Source organism: Erinaceus europaeus, chromosome 7 (genome assembly GCF_950295315.1).
Source record: "Erinaceus europaeus chromosome 7, mEriEur2.1, whole genome shotgun sequence".
Taxonomy (NCBI): Eukaryota; Metazoa; Chordata; class Mammalia; order Eulipotyphla; family Erinaceidae; genus Erinaceus; species Erinaceus europaeus.
In genome coordinates this window covers 77,930,985-77,952,007 of record NC_080168.1, presented here as the reverse complement: position 1 = coordinate 77,952,007, position 21,023 = coordinate 77,930,985, and the positions used below count along the sequence as shown (strand labels likewise).

The 21,023-nt window shown below is 38.9% G+C and overlaps 1 protein-coding gene across 1 annotated transcript in view; it reads left to right on the top strand.

Moving 5' to 3' along the window:
* Positions 1-21,023, top strand: part of LCP1 (lymphocyte cytosolic protein 1) — a 117,927-nt gene that overhangs the window by 42,824 nt on the left and 54,080 nt on the right. The window contains exons 2-3 of the mRNA XM_007521209.3: positions 15-78; positions 2,677-2,787. The gene's annotated coding sequence lies outside the window, so the exon portion shown is untranslated. The remainder of the gene's footprint in view (positions 1-14; positions 79-2,676; positions 2,788-21,023) is intronic.

Below are 21,023 nucleotides of genomic sequence, written 5' to 3'. Positions count from 1 at the left end.
GCTCTTCTTTATAGACTCTTCAGGTCTCAGTGACCAGGCTCCAGTAGGTACAGAATGCAACTGCTCTCCTTCTCCCAGGTAAATGAAAGGAGTCTTTGTCCCTTTAAGAAGGGTTATTGCTGGGACATCTGGTAGACTGCACATGTTACAATGTGCAAGGGCCCAGGTTCAAATCCCTGGTCTGAACTTGTAAGAGGGAAGTTTCACAAGTGGTGAAGCAGTGCTTCAGGTGTCACTCTTTCTCTTTCCCTTTTTCTATCCAAATAATGAATGAATGAATGAATGAATGAATGAATGAATGAGGGGCCATTGCTGAACCTTCATAACATCCTGAAACCACAAAGATGCAAACAAGATGAGGGAGCTTCCAGTGTCATCTCATATTCTTTTATCCTTAAGGATAAAGACATTGTCTCCGAGGTTCTACTGCATGGCTTTCAATGACAATTGTTTTGCAGAGTGGAAAACACCAACCTTGGTTACTTTGTAATATATATTATATATATTATTATATGTATATTCTATAAATGCATGAATGTTTTCCTATGTCCTGAAATAATTTAGATGCTTCTAGAACTCCTTAGGCAACCTATTACTTGAGAGTTGTTATGCATCACAGAGAAAATGGGGTCACCTTAACCTCCTCATTCTTCTTTGGTGAGTCACTTACAAAAGGCTGGTCCCTCTTTGTGAGGTGGACCACTTTTTAAAAAATATTTTACTTATTTATTTACTGGATAAAGACAGAGAGAAATTGAGAGGGAAGGGGAGATAGAGAGTAGCAATGCCGCGCCACTCAATGAAGCTTTTCCCCCCTGCTGGTGGGGACCAAGGACTTGAATATGAGTCCTTGTGCACTGTGATATGTCTGCTCTACCAAGTGCACCACCACCTGCCCCCTGAGATGAACCACTTCCAGATATGACTGAGTCTCCACCACCTCTTCCTATCCCTCTGCCCACCCTCTTTCTTAAGATGGCCCCTGGGGTTGCTGAATAAGAAGTTGCCACACCGCAGCCTAGTGAAATAGATCAACCAGAACATTTTGCTTTATTTAATTTGTGAGGTCTGAAGCAGGAACTTTCTTTATATATATATTTTTTCCTTTTGTTGACCTTGTTTTATGGTTGTAGTTATTACTGATGCTGTCATTGTTGGATAGGACAGACATGAAGAGAGGAGGGGAAGATAGAGAGGGGGAGAGAAAGATAGACACCTGCAGACCTGCTTTACTGTTTGTGAAGCAACTCCCCTGCAGGTGAGGAGCCGGGGGCTCAAACCAGTATCCTTCCAATGGTCCTTGCGCTTCACACCATGTGCACCTAAAACCCTCTGCTCTACAGCTCAACTCCCAAGCAGGAACTTTCTAGATGAGAAATCAACGAAGCAAAATAAGTATAAGAGCAGCTCCCCAACCAGTAGAGTGCTGCTTCCCACTGACTGGGTCCCAGGGCATTAACAAATATGATCTGAATAGAGTGAGCTTCAGCTCACCCTCAGTTGCAGAGTACAGCCATACTTTCTGCTTCCTCAACATCAGATGACCAATAATGCCACATGGTCTTGGGTGACAAAAAGTAAACTATTCTCTTTTCTTAGTAAATGTTTCTCAGAATGCTGCATAATCTTCACAACCACTGTGAGACTATGATATTTATTTTAATATTCTTATATGAGAGAGAGGGAGGGAGAGAGAGAGAGAGAGATTGAGAAACCAGAGCACTGCTTGCTTAGCTCCAGCATATGGTAAGGAGTGAACTGGGGACTTCTGTGACCTCTGACAAGCAAATCTGAGGTGCTACTGCTCTGTATGTCACTAGCCTTAAGCTGTGAGAATTTGAATACTTACATTTAAAGATGGGAATTTCTCCTCAAGACTAGGATTTGAGGTGTGGGTATTGAATAGAAGGCATATTTATTCTCTTTCTTACTCATTTATAAAACACACATTCAAAAAATAAATCATGTTTACACAGAAATTCAGCCACATTTTACTGCTGATACACAACAGCTGCCTGGTGCTCTTCATAGGAAACTTCTAAATAATTGAAATCTCTAATTGGGTTAAAGAGATCCCTAGCACATAGACGTTCTATAAATAAAAGAATGAGTAAATAATATAGTGACCTTCCTTTTCAGGCCCTTCCCCTTAAAGAGATCACTTTGTTTAGTTCACACCAATAAGATCATTGTTCAGGGACTCTTAAGAGAGGTTTGGTTTCAGCTAGGGCGGGGCTTTCCCAAGGAAATCCTTTTGAGTGTTTCAGGTGAATTGCCGCCTTTCCCTTGGATTTCTCACTAAAAAAAAAAAAAGAATAATTTTAATTTGTTTATCTTTTCTGTAAGTATATTGAGCACCTGGTCTTTGTGTTTACAACTGGGATCAGAGACAAGTCAAGGTAGCAGGCAGCCCTTGCCTCCTTATCTAAAATCAGACAGGTCGAAGTAGCCCTGAGCCTAAGAAACAGCTGGAAGAGAAAGAAAGGGAAGGAGAGAGAAAAATGCTTATAAAGAGGAAGTGGTAAGAGGCTTCTGAATTTCAGTGTGACCTGTTATGTCAGGTGATTTTTTTTTTTTTTGACTTGGGAGGGAACATTTTTTTTTTAAAGGTTAAGTAAAAATCTCCTTATAAAGACAAAATCTATTTCTTTCCTGGCTGGTGATTTGTCATTCTAGTCACTTCCTGCCTTGTGACCACACACTTGGGTTGACAAAGTTGTTCTGCAGATCAGAAGGAAGGGGGTTTTGGTCACACACCAGTACCACTGAAGACCGTTTTTCCACAAGGTAAAGTGTATTTTTTGTCTTTAATGCATTTTTTACCATTTCTAAGTGTTTATGATGCTCTGCTTGTTATACCAGCTCTGTTGCTCTGAACTGTAGATTTTGCCTTCAGGGGAGTGAACTCTGAGCACCTGTCCTCAGAGCCCAGTGGGAGGAAGCTCTGCTGTAGTTGAATCGCCAAGCAAAGCAACAGCCACCCTTTCAAGGCCACCTAGACAGAAATACTTGGTTCTTCTCCTGTCTCTCACAGTGATCACTCTCTCTCAAGCCAGTATTTTTCTTCCCCCCTCTTAAAACCAGACCTTGTTCTGATTAATTTCTATGGCTATATTTCAGAAGGCTATTTACTGTGATTTTATTTGCTTTAAAATGTTTTCAGGAAAGAGCATATTGATCATTTAGATTGTTCTGCTCATTGGCCTAATGGGAATAGTTTAATTTTGGCTCATGTGGTTCTGTTTCTCTAAAAAGAAAAATTGTATGCATTACTTTAGTGGATATATTAACATCTTGATTCACACATTGCTACTGAGTGTAATGTTGATTATTTTATAGATTTGGGTGCCAACAGTTTCTAATTGGTGTACTAACAATCACATGGAACTAGAGGCCATCTCTCCTCCATTTATTCTCTAAAAGTAACAGTCATTTGTGTTGCTTAATTGCACTGGTTTTGTGGAATTGTCTGAAATATTAGTTATGCCTACGACTGTATAAATAAATGACTGTTAGATTTTGACTAAAAAGCTTTTACCTTCAAAATGAAAATTATACAAGGTTGATATAGGACATTTATTCCAGAAACTTTGTTGAAGCTACATTTTGGTCCTTGTAGTATCAACTGTTGTTTACTTATCATTTTCTAAAATGACTAAGAACCATTGAGAGATAGTAAACATAAAAGTCACTTGGACTGAAAATGGATTAATTTATCAGCATACTTATTAAAACTTAATTTTTCTTAATAAAGCATAGCAACTTGGTTTCAAAAATTATTTTCTTTGGTCAGCTTTTAAAAATCCATCATTAGACACACTATGGCAGCTTATTCACATACATCTTCATTTTGAGTTGATCCTTATCAGAACTGATTCATTTTGTTGTTTGTTTGTTTTTGTCAGAATTTTACCATTCTGCAGACAGAGAGGGAGAGGAAGAGACAGAGAGGGAGAGGAAGAGGTACTGAAGGTACCTCCAATGAGGGTGGGGACCAGGCTCAAATTTTATTGGTGCACATGGCGAAGCAAATGCTTTAAAAAAAAAAAAAAACTTTGCCACCAGGGTTTTGCACCTATACAATTCCACCCCTTCCAGCTGTCTTTTTTTTCTTTTCATTTTTCTCCCTTCATTTTCCATATTTAGAGTGAGAAACAAGAGGAGAGAGGCAGGGAGAGAAGAGACAGCACAGCATTTGTGAAGCTTCCCCTTTGTAAGTTGTTCCCATATGTGGTGTGTGTGTGTGTGTGTGTGTGTGTGTGTGTGTATGTGTGTGTGTGGTGTAGTGGGGAGGGGGGCTCAAACCCATGTCCTCACACATAGCAAAATGTGTGCTCTACTGGGTGAGACATTCCCTCCCCTAAATTCTTTTTTATTACATAAAAATATTCCTGTTAACTAACAATTTTGTTATTATTAAATCACTAGGACAATTTTTTAAAGTAATTAAATAACATCTTCACAAGTGAATTTGAATGGAATTAGTTGTTTACTTATAAATGTTAATTTCTGGAAGTTGAAAAATGTGACCATCAATACTGTTTTACATTCATCTGAACATTTTTTAAAGCAAAATTGGGGAAGGAGCATATGAATTCAAGAAGAGAGACAAATGTATACAAAAATACATAAAGGCTTATTTACATATAGATGTGTCAAAATATATACATATAGAAAAGTATTATCTTATTTTAAATAAAAACATTAATGAGAATAAAAGAAATTAAGATATGAAAGAATGTAATTTCCTTACATTTGCAGGGTATAGAAAAAAAAAACTTTAACTCAAAGTGAATGGAAAGTCTCTTGCTTGAAATCAAGTTTAGACTGCAAGAGCATTGACCTGATATGTCATATAATATCAGCTTCTCATCATTTTAACTCACCCATAGTAGCATCAAGGAAGAACTTTCTGGGCCTTGCTCTTAGGATGAGCTCTTCTATAGTGGACAGATTTTTCCTTAGGGGGACATTTCACTAACGCTCTCCAAGATGCTTTTCTTTTTCACATTTCGAATATATTTTTTGGTAAATTATGCTTTGCAACAATCAGTAATTTGGGAAATAAATTCGGCGTCTTTTTTTTCCAAGTCACTCAATTTTAAAAAATTTATTTATGTATAAAATAGGAACACTGACAAGACCATAGGATAAGAGGGGTACAATACCCACCACCAGAGTTCCATATCCCATCCCCTCCCCTGACATCTTTCCTATTCTTTAACCCTCTGGGAGTATGGACCCAGGGTCATTATGGGGTGCAGAATGTGGAAGGTCTGGCTTCTGTAATTGCTTCCCCACTGAACATAGGCGTTGACAAGTTGATCCATACTCCCTGCTTGTCTCTTTCTTTCCCTAGTGGGCAGGGCTCCAGGACACATTGGTGGGGTCATCTGTCTAGGGAAGTCTGGTTGGTATCATGGTAGCACCTGGAACGTGGTGGCTGAAAAAGAGTTAACATATAAAGCCATACAAATTGTTGGTTAATCATGAACCTAAAGGCTGGAACATTGCAGATGAAGATTTGGGGTCTCTGTTTTGGAAATAGCTTGTAGGTCTATTTTAGTTATATTCCAAGTGGCCCATGACTTTATTAGTTTTGGTGTCTTAACATCATGTTTATCTTTCTCTGAACTGTTTCTTTTATTCAAGTGTGTCTCTTTAAATTAGAGAGGAAAGGTAACCAGAACAGGTAACACTTATAAGTACTTTCTCTGTATAGTTACTCTTCATGCATCACCTCACTTATCTTCTCAATTATCATTAAAGGAAAAGAGTGGTCTTACATCACTGGAGATACTGACCCAGGGTCCCTGGGCAATTAGAGATAGAAGGGTCTGGGGATGGCTAGAATTTCTGGCTCTGTACTGTTGTTCCATCAGTATCCAATTGTTCTAGATTCTGTCTTCCATACCAACATACTTCCTTAGAGGTAGATAACTATAGACTTTTCTAGTTGAAGCTGGGAGATCTTGACCCTCACAATTTTAAGTCAGAGAGAGAAGAGAGAGAGAATTGTAATAAGCCAGGAACATTTTTTATTTTTATATAAATAATAGATATAATTTCCAGTTCAGAAAGAAATATTTTCTTTTTAAAAAGCATTCTTAAAATAACAATGTTTTATAAAATTATGTAGATTTCAAGCATAAGTGATTATACTTGAAAATTAGCATATACTATTATAGCATGTTCACCACCAAAAGTCTAGTTTCTATTCTTCCACAGAACTATCTTCTCTCAATTAATGCACTTCACTAAAATACTGTATGCCTTCAGAAACAGGCTTCAACCACTTCCGCAACCTTATTTCTTGTCACTTCCTTCTGCTCTAGCTACCACCCCCTCTTCCCCCTCTCACCCATATTCTGGGTATACACCACCACAAGCCACCAGAAAGTTCCATGCTATTTCACTTCTTTTCACTCCAACAGTTTCTCCAATTGCTTCCTTCTTAACTTGTAAGCTGTCTGCCCTTTGTCAAGATTCACTTAAAGTTATATGTACTTTTAGAGGTTCCTCTTGGTCTCTGCCACCAGGTTTCTTGTCCCCATTTTTTCTTTTCTTTGCCCTTGCTTAATGGGTAAGTCTAGGAATAATCATATTATCTTAGTTTCAGATCCTTATTTCCTGACAGCCCAAGCTACTTCTCTGGCTTTTCTGGGCACAGGTAAGTGCTAATGATATTTATGGAATTGAAAATTTGTCCCAAGTATTTTTTTCCTCATTCTTACATATGAATGCGGGTCTTTTTTTCTTTTATTTCACTATCCCCCCTCTTTTCTTATTTTATTTTAATTATTTATTCCCCCCCCCCGTGACTGCTATTAAAGAAGATAATATAAGACATGATATTTGGTATTCTGTCGATACTATGTTTCCCTTTTGTCACAACACTGTTCTTCATTGTAGCCTCAAAGCAGTGAATACATGTTAACTTCAAAACATTTAAATCTGTATGGCCATAGAAAAATAGGCAAAAATTATAATTACATTATTTTAGTCTAAATATATTCTTTGAATTAAAATGTAACTGCCTTTACCAAAGTTATGTGCTTGGTGATTAGCTTCTATGATGACAAAGGACACAAAAATAAACATTATCAACTTTTTTTTTACACACTGTTTTTTTAATTAATGATTTAATAATGATTAACAAGATTGTAAGATAACAGGGCTACAGTTCCTTAAAGTTCCCACCACAAGTGTTTTATGTCCCATCCCCTCCATTGGAGGGATAAAGAATATTTATCCCTCTGAAAGTGTGGACCAAAATTCTTTATGGGGTACAGAAGAGGGAAGGTCTGGCTTTTATAATTGCTTTTCTTCCTTCCTTCCTTCCTTCCCTCCTTCCTTCCTTCCTTCCTTCCCTCCTTCCTTCCTTCCTTCCTTTCTTTCTTTCTTTCTTCCTTTCTTTCTTTTTAAAAGATTTTATTTATTAATGAGAAAAATAAGAGATAAAGAACTAGACATCACTTTGGTACATGTGCTGCCCGGGATTGAACTCAGGACCTCCTACTTGAGAGTCCACTGCTTTATCCACTGCACCACCTCCCAGACCACTGTAATGGCTGTTCTCTTGTACATGGACATTGGTGGGTTGATCCAAACCCTCAGTCTGTTTCTATCTTTCCCTAGTTGGGTAGAGCTCTAGAGAGATGAGACTTCAGGATACACTGATGAGGTCAACTTCTAGAGTTTTGTGACTGGTCCACTCCACTGACTCCAGGACTACTCCCCTCCCCCTCCTCCTTTTCTTTTTAGATAACAAGGGAGAAACAGAAAGAGGGAGAGAGACACCCAGCACTACTTCACCACTTGTGAAGTTTTCCCTTTGCCTGGTGCACCTGTGCCATGGCCCTGGGTTCTAACCAGGGTCCTCACACTTATTGTACCTTGTGAGCCATCTTCCAGCTTGATATCATTAAAATTTCATTTATCACTTTGAATTGTTCTCAGAAATTCTCAAGTCTGTTTTTTGTTACTTAAGAAAGGGCTGTGTATTTAAGTGAGTTAGCAAACATATTTAAGTTCAAGTCAGGTAAAATTAAGCTTACCATAAGACGATATTTATGAAGATTCAAGGCTTTGTGAATTAATATTACAAAGACATTGGACTTTATGACCAATATCAGATTCATAGTAGAATGGCATTTAAATTCATCTATTTGGGATATAGGATGGGGCTTATCTGGTAGAACTCACATATCACCATGAGCAAGGACTTGGGTTAAGCCCCTAGTCACTATGGGAATATCTGCAGGTAACAATGCTGTAGTCTCTCTCTCTCTCTCTCTCTCTCTCTCTCTCTCTCTCACACACACACACACACACACACACACACACCCTTTAGCTAAAAGAAAAATAATGGCTGTAAAATGATGCAAGCATGGAGCCCAACCTTGGTAGCAAAATAATAATAATATTCTATTTGTTTTTCTAGAGATATTTTTTGTCTTATTAGTTTCCCAGTTCACTGATATTAAATGAAGTGACATGATTCTGCCTGTATATTTAATACTGCGGACTCATTAACTCCTCCTCCCCCATAAAGTACTTTGGGGGGGATTAAAGATTAGAGCCCACCAAAATATAAAACCAATCTGTGTCAGCCGATACTAACGGTGTCATGTGTCCCTATTTTGCCAGATTACAATATGCTTCTTAAGTCAAAACTGTTCATGTTTCACATTGTTCTCATCATGAAGTTCCAAGAAATTATTATTTTCCAGTAAGTTGCTCCTCTCTTTTTTTTTTTAAATTTTTTTTAGTTGCTCCCCTCTCTCTCTTTTTTTTTCTTTCTTTACTGGGGCATTAATGGTTTACAACTGACAGTAAAATACAATTGTACATGCATAACATTTCCATATAACAATTCAGCACCCATTAGGTCTTCTGCCATCATGTTCCAGGGCCTGAACACTCCCCCCGCCCCACACACACCTCAGAGTCTTTTACTTTGGTGCAATACACCAACTCCAGTCTAAGTTCTGTTTAGTGTTTTCCTTTCTGTTGCTCCTTTTTTTAAGGGCTTCTTCCTAAAGTTGCCATAACCACTCTGCTTCCCAGATGCATTTAGATGGAATTTCCTTGTTGCTTTCCTCAGTTCCCTTCAGATTCAACTTCCTTATAATGTAGACTGTTCCCGTTGTTTTGGTTTGTCAATTGCAGTCATTACATCAGTCTTCCCAGTAATTTCATAATCCCTCTACCTTGTAAATTACCAAAAGTAGCAGAGGAGGGGAAAGAGTTTCAATTTGCCACCCTAGTAATAACAAATGTGCTTATATACTGCTCACTTTGACTTCGGCATTTTTTGAGCATGTCAACCATTGTAATGCATTTAGTTAGTACAATAGCTTTTTTTTTTTTAAAGGTTTCTTTTCTTAATATTTATTTACTTATTCCTTTTTGTTGCCCTTGTTTTTTTTATTGTTGTAGTTATTATTGTTATTGATGTCGTCATTGTTGTTGGATAGAACAGAGAGAAATGGAGAGAGGAGGGGAAGACAGAGAGGGGGAGAGAAAGACAGACACCAGCAGACCTGCTTCACAACTTATGAAGCAACTCCCCTGCAGGTGGGGAGCCGGGGGCTGGAACCGGGATCCTTCACGCCATGTGGGCTTAACCCTGCTGCGCTACTGCCCAACTCCCACCCAGTACAATAGCTTTTTAACCACAGTAATGCCTTTCATTGTTACAATAATCCTCTAAGGTAGTCTCATATTTAAAGGTATTAGCTTTATATGTGAAGGTGAGTTGATATATTTACATATTTTATTACTTTAATTTTCTGCAATTTGAATTACTTTTGTGTTGACTTGCCCAATTCCAGAATAAGCCTTCTAAAATTAACAGACAACATATTATAGTGCTTATTTGATCCTAAGCACTTGAGTTGAACCCAAATGAGCATAAATGATCACAGATAAATGTATCTGTGGCTGTATGTGTTATAATTACTTTTGTTGTATAGACTTTTTTTTATCATCATCAGTGTATACTCAGATCCTTTGTGCACTTGAAGTAAATTTTTGTTTTGCCAACTTATCGCCTACTGCATGGGTCACAAAATATGATGTTCAGCCTCAAAGACTTCAAAAAGCTCTCAGTCTTAGATGGCTAGAATACTTTTGGTTAAGTGATGTTCACATTTTCTAACTATTGTGATTGAAAAACATAAATAATTAATCTTATATTTATACCTAAGCACACATATCTATAATTATATAGCAGTGGCCAAATGAAGGTGTCATAAAACTATGAAAGAATAAAAGATTGCTTTAATTGTAAATTGGAAAAAAGAGATAAAAAGTGGCCCACTTAGTAAGTTAAAATAACCTTTGCTTTACTAGGAGCTACAACTCTGTCAGCCCCATTTCTAAGTTTCTCAAATATGGTCAGTTGTTTTTTTTCTGGTGGAAGGAAAAGCTAAGATGTTAAACTGAGGAACTAGCAAAACCACAGTTCTGTGGTTGCAGCATTGATTCTTGTTTCTTGTTTTAATCTACCACCAGTTACATGGATGGATGGTCTCTAACACACACACACACACACACACACACACACACACACACACTCACACACCCTCTTGACTGAATCAAAATGGAAGAAATTGTGCTTCCCACAGGCAGAAAAGCAAAGACACCTAAATGAGTACGCAAATTAATTAATTCAAATTAATTAGTTAATTCAAATTAATTCAAATTAATTAATCAAAGACACCTAAATGAGTAAGCAAATTAATTATTTATGTGAATTACAACCTCCCAGATGACCTCTCCTCTCCTCCCCTCCCCTCCCCTCCCTCCTCTCCCCTTCCCTACCTTCCCCTCCCCTCCCCTCCCCTCCCCTCCCCTCCCCTCCCCTCCCCTCCCCTCTCCTCTCCTCTCCTCTCCTCTCCTCTCCTCTCCTCTCCTCTCCTCTCTCCCCTTCTTCTACATGAGCTGCACTTTCAAGAGGGAAGTGAACTAAAAAAATATATATATATTAATTACTTTGCATTTAAACAATTCAGTGCAACTTGTGGATCCAAATATATGAAGAAAGTAAAGAAGTGCATTGTATTTGTATAAAATATGTGTGTTCTTCACTTTTTGCAACCCCATAAGCTACATTAAGAATTAGTATTACAGGTGAGGGGTATAACATAATGGTTAGGAAAAAAATACTTTCATGCCTGAGGCTCTGAGGTCTCAGGTTTAATCCTCTGCACCACTATAAACCAGAGCTGAGCAGTGTTCTGGTCATTCTGTATCTTTCTCTATCTCTCTGACTCTCTCATTAAAATAAAACAAAATGTATTTTTAAAAAATCTTGGAGCTTTAAAAAACAAAGAGTTGGGATTACATCTTTTTAACCCCATGCGTAACATTTTATAATGTTGGTCCTATGTATCTATATACCTTCCTGGTGTCATGGGCTCCCCTTGTCTTTACCAGAAAGGTCAGATTAAGAAACAAGAGTGGAAAGCACCTTATGAAGAAAGCTGAATAGGGGCAGAGTGAAAGTAAGCACAGAAATGAGACTGTGTTTGCAGTTTTGCATTATTGAACTCCTCTTTTTCTTTTTTTAGAAAAGACTGTTGGGCTTGCAAGATAGCTACTTGCTTGTTCATGTGAACCACCCAGGTTCGAGGCTAGCCTCTGCCACACTGGAGAAAGCTCTGACACTGTGGTATTTTCCCCCTATGTCTCTGTTTTCTATCTGAAAAAGTTGGTCTGAAGTGAAGCCCCAGATATGACAAAACATAGAGGGTGTTTTGATTATTTTTGAAAGAGAGAAGAGACAGAGCAGGAACATTCCACCATGCTTGGTGCTATCCCGATACTGTCCATGATATTCCCTTATGGTGCTAGGGCTCAATACCATCACCTCATGCATGATAAGGCACATGTTTTACAGGGCAGCTACCTCCCAGTCCCTTAGTCCCAATTTTTCATCTTAAATATGTAAAAAGAACTTTCCCTATCATTTCCAGTGCTTTGACAACCTTTATTTATTTATTTATTTTTTCTTTTTTTAGAAAGATACAATACTGTAGTTACCTTTGAGGACTTTTCCAAATTTTCCCCTGCCTCTGTTGTCCTTCAAGATGAGGTTGTTCTTCAAAATATCCCGGATTTTTTTTCTTTCCTTTCTTTCTTTTGACCACAGAGAAAGGCAATTTAGACACTTAACCTACCTGATGTTGCTCACTGCACTTTTGTTGTCTTGAGACTCCCTCCAATATTGGACAGGAATGTCAGTTTCTCAAACCTTGTTGGTATGAGTGTCTGCAATCCTGCACATGAGGCAAGCAGGTCTAGCATACAGATGATAGTGCAAATTTGGAGGCAAACTTGAATTGACATTCTAGCTTCTTACTCAGTATGGAGCATGAGTGAGTTTCCTAAGCTTTCTGAAACACTGTTCCCTAATCTACAAAATAGGGGAAAGTACTATATAATATCTTGATCTGTTCTTGGGTTCCTTTTCCACATCTTCTCAGTCTACACTGCAGATTTACAACATTTAGCATCATTACTGACTTATTGAGCCCTTACTATATGTTAACCAGCATGCTGTGCACTTGACAGATATTTGCACACAAGACTGTATAAGGTTAATGCTGTCATCTTCTTATAACAGACGTCTAGCCTGATGTTAAGTCTAAGTTCACAGGACCAGGATTCATGCCTTATATCTTTCCCATTTTATATTCAATTCTTTAAACACATCATTATATTGAATAAAATAAAATAAATATAATGACTTGCAGTGTTTTAGAGATAGTTGCAATAAGAGAAAAATGTGACAGACCTGCTGTTTAAATAGAAAAAATAAGTGATAATGAAACCATTTCAACAGCTACTTTCCTGTATTTTAAATCTACATAATTTAGGGTAAGAGCCTTAAGTACAAAACCTATCTGTTTAAACCACATTGTATTTTATAACATGATCCAGTAATTGCTTTCTAAAAATAAGTATAAATATTCCTTCTGTCACTGAGTAGTAGATGGTTATCTTTATAGCTGGGGCTCATTGGATTTACTAGCATACTAGAATATTATACTAGAATAAAAGCAAAGGATGTTATGATACAAAAGCTTGAAGATTTAAAGTAATGTTTATGAGGATATTAGGCATGCTATTTAGCTATTTTAAGTTTTTTCAAAAGAAATATGATAGGATATTCCATTGTAATTTGAGATTGGTAAATTTTTTCCAAATCAAACTGCAACTTCCAACAAAGTATAATTTCATGCCTCGGTTTATCTGAAACATGTCACTTTGGTGTTTAATTTTCCCTTTTCTTGAATGGGTTTGTCATCAGAGATTCTAAAAGAATCACCCAAGCAACCTTTTAAAAATGAGGCCAGTGGTCCAGGAGGTGGCGCAGTGGATAAAACACTGGACTCTCAAGCATAAGGTCCAGAGTTTAATCCCCAGAAGCACATGTACCAGAGTGATGTCTGGTTCTCTCTCTCCCTCTCTGTTTCTCTATCCCATCTTTCTCATTAATAAATAAATAAAATATAAAATAAAAATAGAAATGAGGCCACATTATTAAGACCATAAAGACAAAAAAAAAAAAAGGAACATAAAGACATTGATATTGTCATTGCTAGTACACAGATCTGCTTTATTTTATCTTGGTATTTTTCCAGCTAGAACTACAGTAGAGGAAAATCCCTGTGAGAGATTTTTCTCTGAAACGTGCAGCTTCACAGACTCAGTCCCCATTCTGAAGCCCCTGTGAGCAGGGTGCTCATCACAAATGCCAAAGGCTGTATCTTTGTATGCCTCGTCATGGGTGTGGTCAGGCCTTTTCTTTCTTTTCTTTCCTTTTCTTTTCTTTCTTTTCTTTTCTCTTCTCTTCTGTTCTTTTTTTTTTTTTTTTAATACAATGAAGATAAGCTAGATAAAAGGAAAGGGGGAGATGCTGAGAAATTGTGCAGATGCAGTCACAACTGCCATGTTGTCCCCTCAGGTTATTGCCAGTTCCCACAAGAGTTAATACGATAATCTCAGAGTGCCTTTCCCAACCAATCCTGTCCTGACTCATCACTCCTGGTTTTTGCCCTAGAAAGCCCTCCTACCTCTGCCTTGCTCTCTCTTGCCCGTTTTTCACCTCGGTGATTAGATGCAGGGGAGGGTGCTGCGCGAGGCGGCCATTTTTGCTAGCTCCACATGGCCTGAACCACTGCGCTCTCACCCAACTCTGATGTGCCCGTGTGAATAAAGATTTGTGTTCCCTCTTCACTCTGGATCTCCTCTATCTTTCCTCCGCAGCGCAGCTGACAGTCAGGCCTTTTCTTTTCTTTTCTCTTCTGTTCTTTTTTTTTTTTTAATACAATGAAGAAAAGCTATGTTTAGAATCAGCTTGACTTAGCTTAGATGATCCCAATTTTGTTGGCAGTCTTCAAGCCAACAAACAAGCCCTCATCTCTTCATCAGATCTGATCAGGGTGTTGGTTTTGGCCACATCAATGGAATACAGAGTATCTACAGCCTGTTTTATCTGGGGGCTATTGGCTTGATACCCATGATGAACACATCATGTTCAATAACACATGTGTGTTAGTGTCTGTCTTCTCATGACTGAATCAGGGGAGACTTGATAATGTCATAGTGGTCAAGCTTGCTCCTCATGGGGGTGCTCTTTGAGGTTATCTGTGCTGTCTTCAGAGGTGCTGTGTCTTGGGCCATCATCTTAGGATGATGTACAATCTTCTTGCGATTCCTTCTCCTCCCCCTTAGTCTTCCTCCTCTTTCTCTTCCTTTTCCTTTTCTCGTGTGTGTGTGTGTGTGTGTGTGTGTGTGTGTGTGTGTGTGTGTGTGAGAGAGAGAGAGAGAGAGACTCTCAATGTCTTTCAGCACTGCTCTCTTGACCTTCAAACCTTTATTTTTAGCTTTAGGTGGGTCAGAGCTTATTTCTGTCTTTGATTTCAGCACTATGTTCATAGGGGAAAAAAATTAGCCAGGCCTTTTTTTTTTTTTTTTTTTAAGATTGTTGTACATTTTCCACTCTACCATACTTCCTCAAATATTAGAAGGTACTTTCCAGCAAGGCAAAGCTCAGGGTCCCATTTGACCCTCCACTTAATAACAGCCAGTGTGAATACTGTTGACTTCTAGTTGGTGCCATCTACCAATTCTGAAACAATATTTGAAACTCTGAATTCAGAGACTGGATGAGAAAGTAGTGCAATAGTAAAAGTAAACCAAACTAAATGCATTTGAATGTAGAGAACAGATATAAAATCTAAGCTTATACCCATCACACACACGTAAAATACATATACACAAGTGTGGAGTTTAGAGTGGAAATTAGGTTTCTTTCCATGATAATTTATGAAAATTTTAGTTTTTACATTTTTTATTTTACTTCCTTTCCTCCCCCTCCTTGTGTGTTTTCTTCCTTTTTCAGATACTCTTGGAGACACTTTAAGCACTTTATCTCAAAGACTCCTAACACAGCCCTGTGGAGTGAGCGCTTTATAAACTGTAGTTACATTGTAAACACCCCCTTTTTCATAAGAAAAAAATGTAGCTCAAAATTTAAAGTAACGTACAAAAACACATAGTGAGTTAACAATTGGGTCAGAAAATCTAACATCTTTCCAACACACCATAATTCCTAAGTTGTGTGTGTGTGTGTGTGTGTGTGTGTGTGAGAGAGAGAGAGAGAGAGAGAGAGAGAGCAAGAGAGAGCGAGAGAGAGAGACTTACTGTTTTAAAGTTAGAATCATTAGCATTTGGATGAGATTTGAGGGCTAATGCTTTGGACTGGAAAAAATGCAGCTTAGATTCTGCTATAGATGAAGCTATAAAGTTAGGAACTTGTTCTCCTTGAAACACAGGGAAGGAAAAAAAAATCTCCTCTTCATTTTCTACTCTCCTCTTTACTCACATGGTTAAAGTATAAAGTACAATTCTAGACTACATCTCAAGAGTTGTTTGAAAAAAAAAACTTTAGGATGGTTAAATGTCAATTAACTTGTGTGGTTAGACTTAACTAAGATTATGGAAACTCTACTACTCTCTCTTTTCTGGATTTGTAATTGACTCACTTTGAGAGTTTGGGGAACAAATTTACTTTTCAGGGCTCCCATTTTCCTATCTCAAATGTGTCCAGTTCCCTTCTCACTTCACAGGACTATCTTTTCTAAGTGGGAACCGGTGGTGTAAGGGGGAAGTTCTGGACATAAACACAAACTGAAATGACTTCTAGGAGGAATTAGCTAGTTATTTGGGGAAGATGAGTAGTATCTACATTACCCGAAGTCAATGCAATCATTGTGACTAAAGAGAGCCCATAGGACCAAGGTTTTTCTTCTGAAATCGAGAGCCAGTGAGGAGAGAATCCACTTCAGCATCTCCCCAACCTCTTGCCAACCTCTTTGTCCATTGTTCCTGTCCAGTGATGCCAACTCTCTGGCAACTTCCTTACTGTGTTTCTGTTTGTCTCCTCACTTTTATTTCCTTTGATAAGGCAAGATGGCATGCCATTATTCATTTTGTCTATTTGGCAAAGTCCTACTGGTTCTTTAAGATATAACTCCATGATCACCAGCAAATTCAGAAAGCTTCCCCTTTTCCCTCTCTCTCTCTCTCTCTCTCTCTCTCTCTCTGCATCTTGGGTTATTGCTGGGGCTCAGTGCCCGCACTATGAATCCACTACTCCTGTGGCCATTTTTTCTTTTCTTTTCTTTTTTTTTTTTTTTTTGGATAGAACAGAGAGAAATTGAGAGTGGAGGGGAGATAGAGAGGAAGAGAGAAAGATAGACACCTGCAGACCTGCTTTACCGTTTGTGAAGTGACCCCCATTGCAGGTGAGGAGCCGGGGGCTTGAATAGGGATCCTTGCATGGGTCCTTGCACTTTGTACTTTGTGTGCTTAACCCAGTGTGCCACCATCAACCCCACCCCCTTCTCTTCTCAAGCCTAGCTAAGTGTGTCCTTCTCTAGGCTTCTACTACTCTTTGATAATAATGCCTTTAAGATATTCAAGTTGGTGTGTCATTTAAGTTGCTTGACTTTTTTCCTTCATGGAATTAATGTGTATCTTGAGAGAAAACATTATCCACAATTTATGTTTGTACTCCTCTACCTAACAGAAGATCATATTCCTTAAGTGTGAGTGGATGACAAGTGTGGAAGCTACTGATGGAGAAGGTCTGTTTGTCCAGAAGAGGTGGGGGGAGTGACAGGATCAAATCTGGGGGTATTTTTGTTCTTACTCTTTCTTTCAAGATAATGAGAAATTAAAGGTATGAGACATTTAGGACTTCTCAAAGGAACCTAAGGAGGGTCCCAGTCTATGTAAAAGATTTTTTTCTACCAGGTTTACTGCTTACATGACGCCACCATTCCTGACAACTATATAAGAAGCAAAATATAAGAAGAAAAATCTTATATTTGATAGAAGCTGTGGGTCAGAGATAAGGAGGTAGAGAGAAAAAAGGAAGTGAGAGGGAGAGAAACACTTTCTAGAGTTCTGTACTCCTCCTGGAGCTTCTCCCCTTCAAGTTGGCATTAGGGACTTGAACCTGGGTTGTTGTGCATGTAAACATGTGCTTTGCTGGTGAACCACCATCTGCCCCTCCTATGAAAAAATTTGCAGAAGTGTGTATGTCCGAGATTAACACAAGGCCACAGCTGAATAGAACCAAAGAAGGCAGAGGACCAGGGATACAGACATCTAACAGCTGGAGGTGCCTAAAAATGTTTATTCTTTTGCATCTCTGCTGGCCTGTAGCATGGAGGCTAGTGCACCAGGTCTGGGAGTATCCCTCAGTTCATAGTAATGCAAACATTCATCAGTTATTTAAACCTCATATCCCTTCTCCATAAAGAGGAAACTATACTTAACAGCGGGTTGTATCAAGAATGAAATATGATGGTGTATGTGGCACATTTAGCTTTGAGTAATTACTCGGTAAGCATTAGTTAATTTTCTCGTTAATTTTTTACCTGGTTTTCTCCTCCTATGGAGAGAATATAAATTAACCATCTTAGGTGAAAAAGGAACAAGACTGGTCTTTAAGCAATTTTCTCATCTGTGGAATTCCAGGTCAAATGCTGGTTCCATTGGGGGGTCATGTTTAGTTTTCCTGGGGAGAGCTACTTCCCCCTTCCTCTGATCTAAGAAGTCTAACTGAGGGAGTTGGGCGATAGCATGGCGGGTTAAGCGCAAATGGCTCAAGGACCGGCATAAGGATCCTGGTTCGAGCCCCCAGCTCCCCACCTTCAGGTGAGTCACTTCACAGGCAGTGAAGCAGGTCTGCAATTGTCTATCTTTCTCTCCCCCTCTCTGACTTCCTCTCCTCTCTCAATTTATCTCTGTCCTATCCAACAACAACAACTACAACAAGGGCAACAAAAGGAACATATATATATATATATATCAAGTCTAACTGCATCAGTGAGTGGGGTTTCCTTCTCTTAACAGACAGAGCAAGGCCACTCCTTATTTTCATACCATCAGGAGCTAACCAAGGGCTTGGCATTTAGTAGGAGTCAGCAGATGGTTATTGAAACTATTATATATATATACTTGCATAGTGGCAGGCATTTATATAGAACTACCAAATGGACTTTATAGTCTAGATGGTGATATGCATTTAGCCACACTTAGCTTGAACTCTAGCACTTATTCTTTGTGATTTCCCACATGCTTAGATACACTGAGTTCATGTATCCTAGCTAGTTCTACCCTCCTCTCTGTCACTACTGGTCTCCATAACATTTTCTTCCTTTTCTTCCTGCCTTAGCAGGACACAGCTAAATATAACATACATAGCAACCCATCACAAGTAGTGTCAGAAACTGGCAGTTGACAGAAACAGCTCAGCCCTAAGTTCTGCAGTGTCAGATGGAAGTCCTCATGCAGCTGGAAAGGGTGAGGTCAGTTCTAAGACTGCCTAGGGATGCTTACTGCCCTCCCCTCCCCCCACAAATCAATTAACTCATTGAAATCATTTTTCAACACCATGGTTTTATGTAAACTTGAAGTGTTACTTGCCTTATTCTAAGTGTTTGTACTTCAGTAGAAAGTTTATTATAAGTATGTACTCAAGAAAGTGATTGTCAAACTCCTTAAATAAGGTAACAGACTTCCCAGGTCCTGTAAGCCATTAGTTTATGGGTTGACTTGTTCATGTCCCCAACTCCTGTTCTGGGTATGCAGACGCTGATATGCTGGTATGCAGGCACTTCAGGATGACTTGCAGTTTATAATCTGCTGAGAGATGGAGTTAGACGCAGGAGTGTGGCTGCAGGGTTTGTAAACCAGATCTCAGATCAGATAGATGACCGATTCCCACCCAACAACCAGACCAACAGAATGACTAAGGCCATGCTTAGTGTTTCTAAACATCCAAGTGTGTCATGTTATAGTATTCACGTATGAATCTAACACTTTTGTCTTTTCAACACTGTGCTTTAGGGTGAGTTGTGAATTGCTTTAACATATTTATTTATTTGTTTGTTGGTGGCTGTGGGAATCAAACCTAGCACCTCACACATTCAATGTATGTGCTTGACTACTGAGCTACATCCCTGGCCTCTGAGTTACTTTTAATTTGGCTTGCTCTTTGGTTGCTGAGGAAAGCAGAGAACCCAGAGGCTTGGGCTTCAGTCCCAGCACATGTTCAATAAGGTGTGTGATGTTGTGCACTTTCTCTTAACTGGGTTGTCACTTTATTTTTTTGTGACAGGAAGAAAAATCTCTAATAAAATCCCTTCACTGCTGCATGCTGTGATTGTTATTCTTATGCTAATTATTTAAAGAACTTGGCATAGAACTAGAGGGGGATAAAGAAAACTACTAAAAACATGAAAAACAATCCTCACCAAAACAGTTTAAAAGAATTTTTAAGGTCTGATGACAACCAGCACAGCATGTGAGAGAATTTTTATGAATTGAACAGGTTCTGTTATCCCCTGTGAGGAGAGAGAGAGAGAGAGAGAGAGGGAGGGAGGGAGAGAGAACACACTTTAATCCTATCAGAAAATATTTAGGTTACAAGATAGGGCTGTGAAACACCAGGAAGTCTGTAGAGTTTCCTTATTTGGATGTTTTTAAGAAAATAGTAGATAACTTTCTGTCTAGGACACTTTTTATGCAGTCCTACCTAGAAACCAGGAGTGAATTAGGTCAGTGTATCTTGGGCTGTATGTGATGACACTTAGAATATAATCTCATGTACCCAACTGGTAATTTCCATGCCCTGTGCTGAACATCTGAGCACTGAGGAGGATGTCTGAGGACAGAGCATTCATTACCTGTTGCAGGAGCCAGGTGTGGCTGGGAGATTCCCATTCCTCAGTTCATGCTCATTTATTTATTTATTTATTTATTTAATTTTTGCCCCTAGGCTTATTACTGGGCTCCTTATTACAGGTGGCACAATTCCACCACTCTCATTGGACATTTTTTTATAGAGAGTGAGAGACAGGGAGAGAGACAGAAAGAGACACCACACTACTCGTGAAACCTTCCCCTTGTGGATGGACCGTGTATAGCTAGAGACTTGAACCCTGGTCCTCATGCCTGGTGAAGTGTGTGCTCTACCTGGTGAGCTAGTTCCCAAGCTCTCTGTGTCACATGCTTAGTGACACTGGGTAATTTGGTAGATCACAGAGGTGTTTGGACTGTGTCAGGGGGAAAGGTGAGGAGATGGGAATGTCTTAGTGATGACAGGGCCAGACTCTGTGTACTGTGTTGTTCACAGCTTCAGGAGCCCCTCAGGTGATCTAACCATAAAGGCTCCCAGCACAAGATCAGGTTTATCTGGTTTGGAATAGTCTGTCCTGCTGACTTCCCCAGAGTGTTTCTTGGGCCCAAGAGAGTAAGAGAAGGGAGCCGCTGGGTCTGTGCTGTGAACAGACTCACTCTGTCTTATTCCTGCACCTTTACATCATAGACTGAAGATAAGAACTCTGGACTCCAGATCAGCCCTTGGGGGAATCAGAAAGAAAATATTCTGACTTGACAAGAATTTATAGAAGTCCATTTAAGCAGCTGTCTGTATT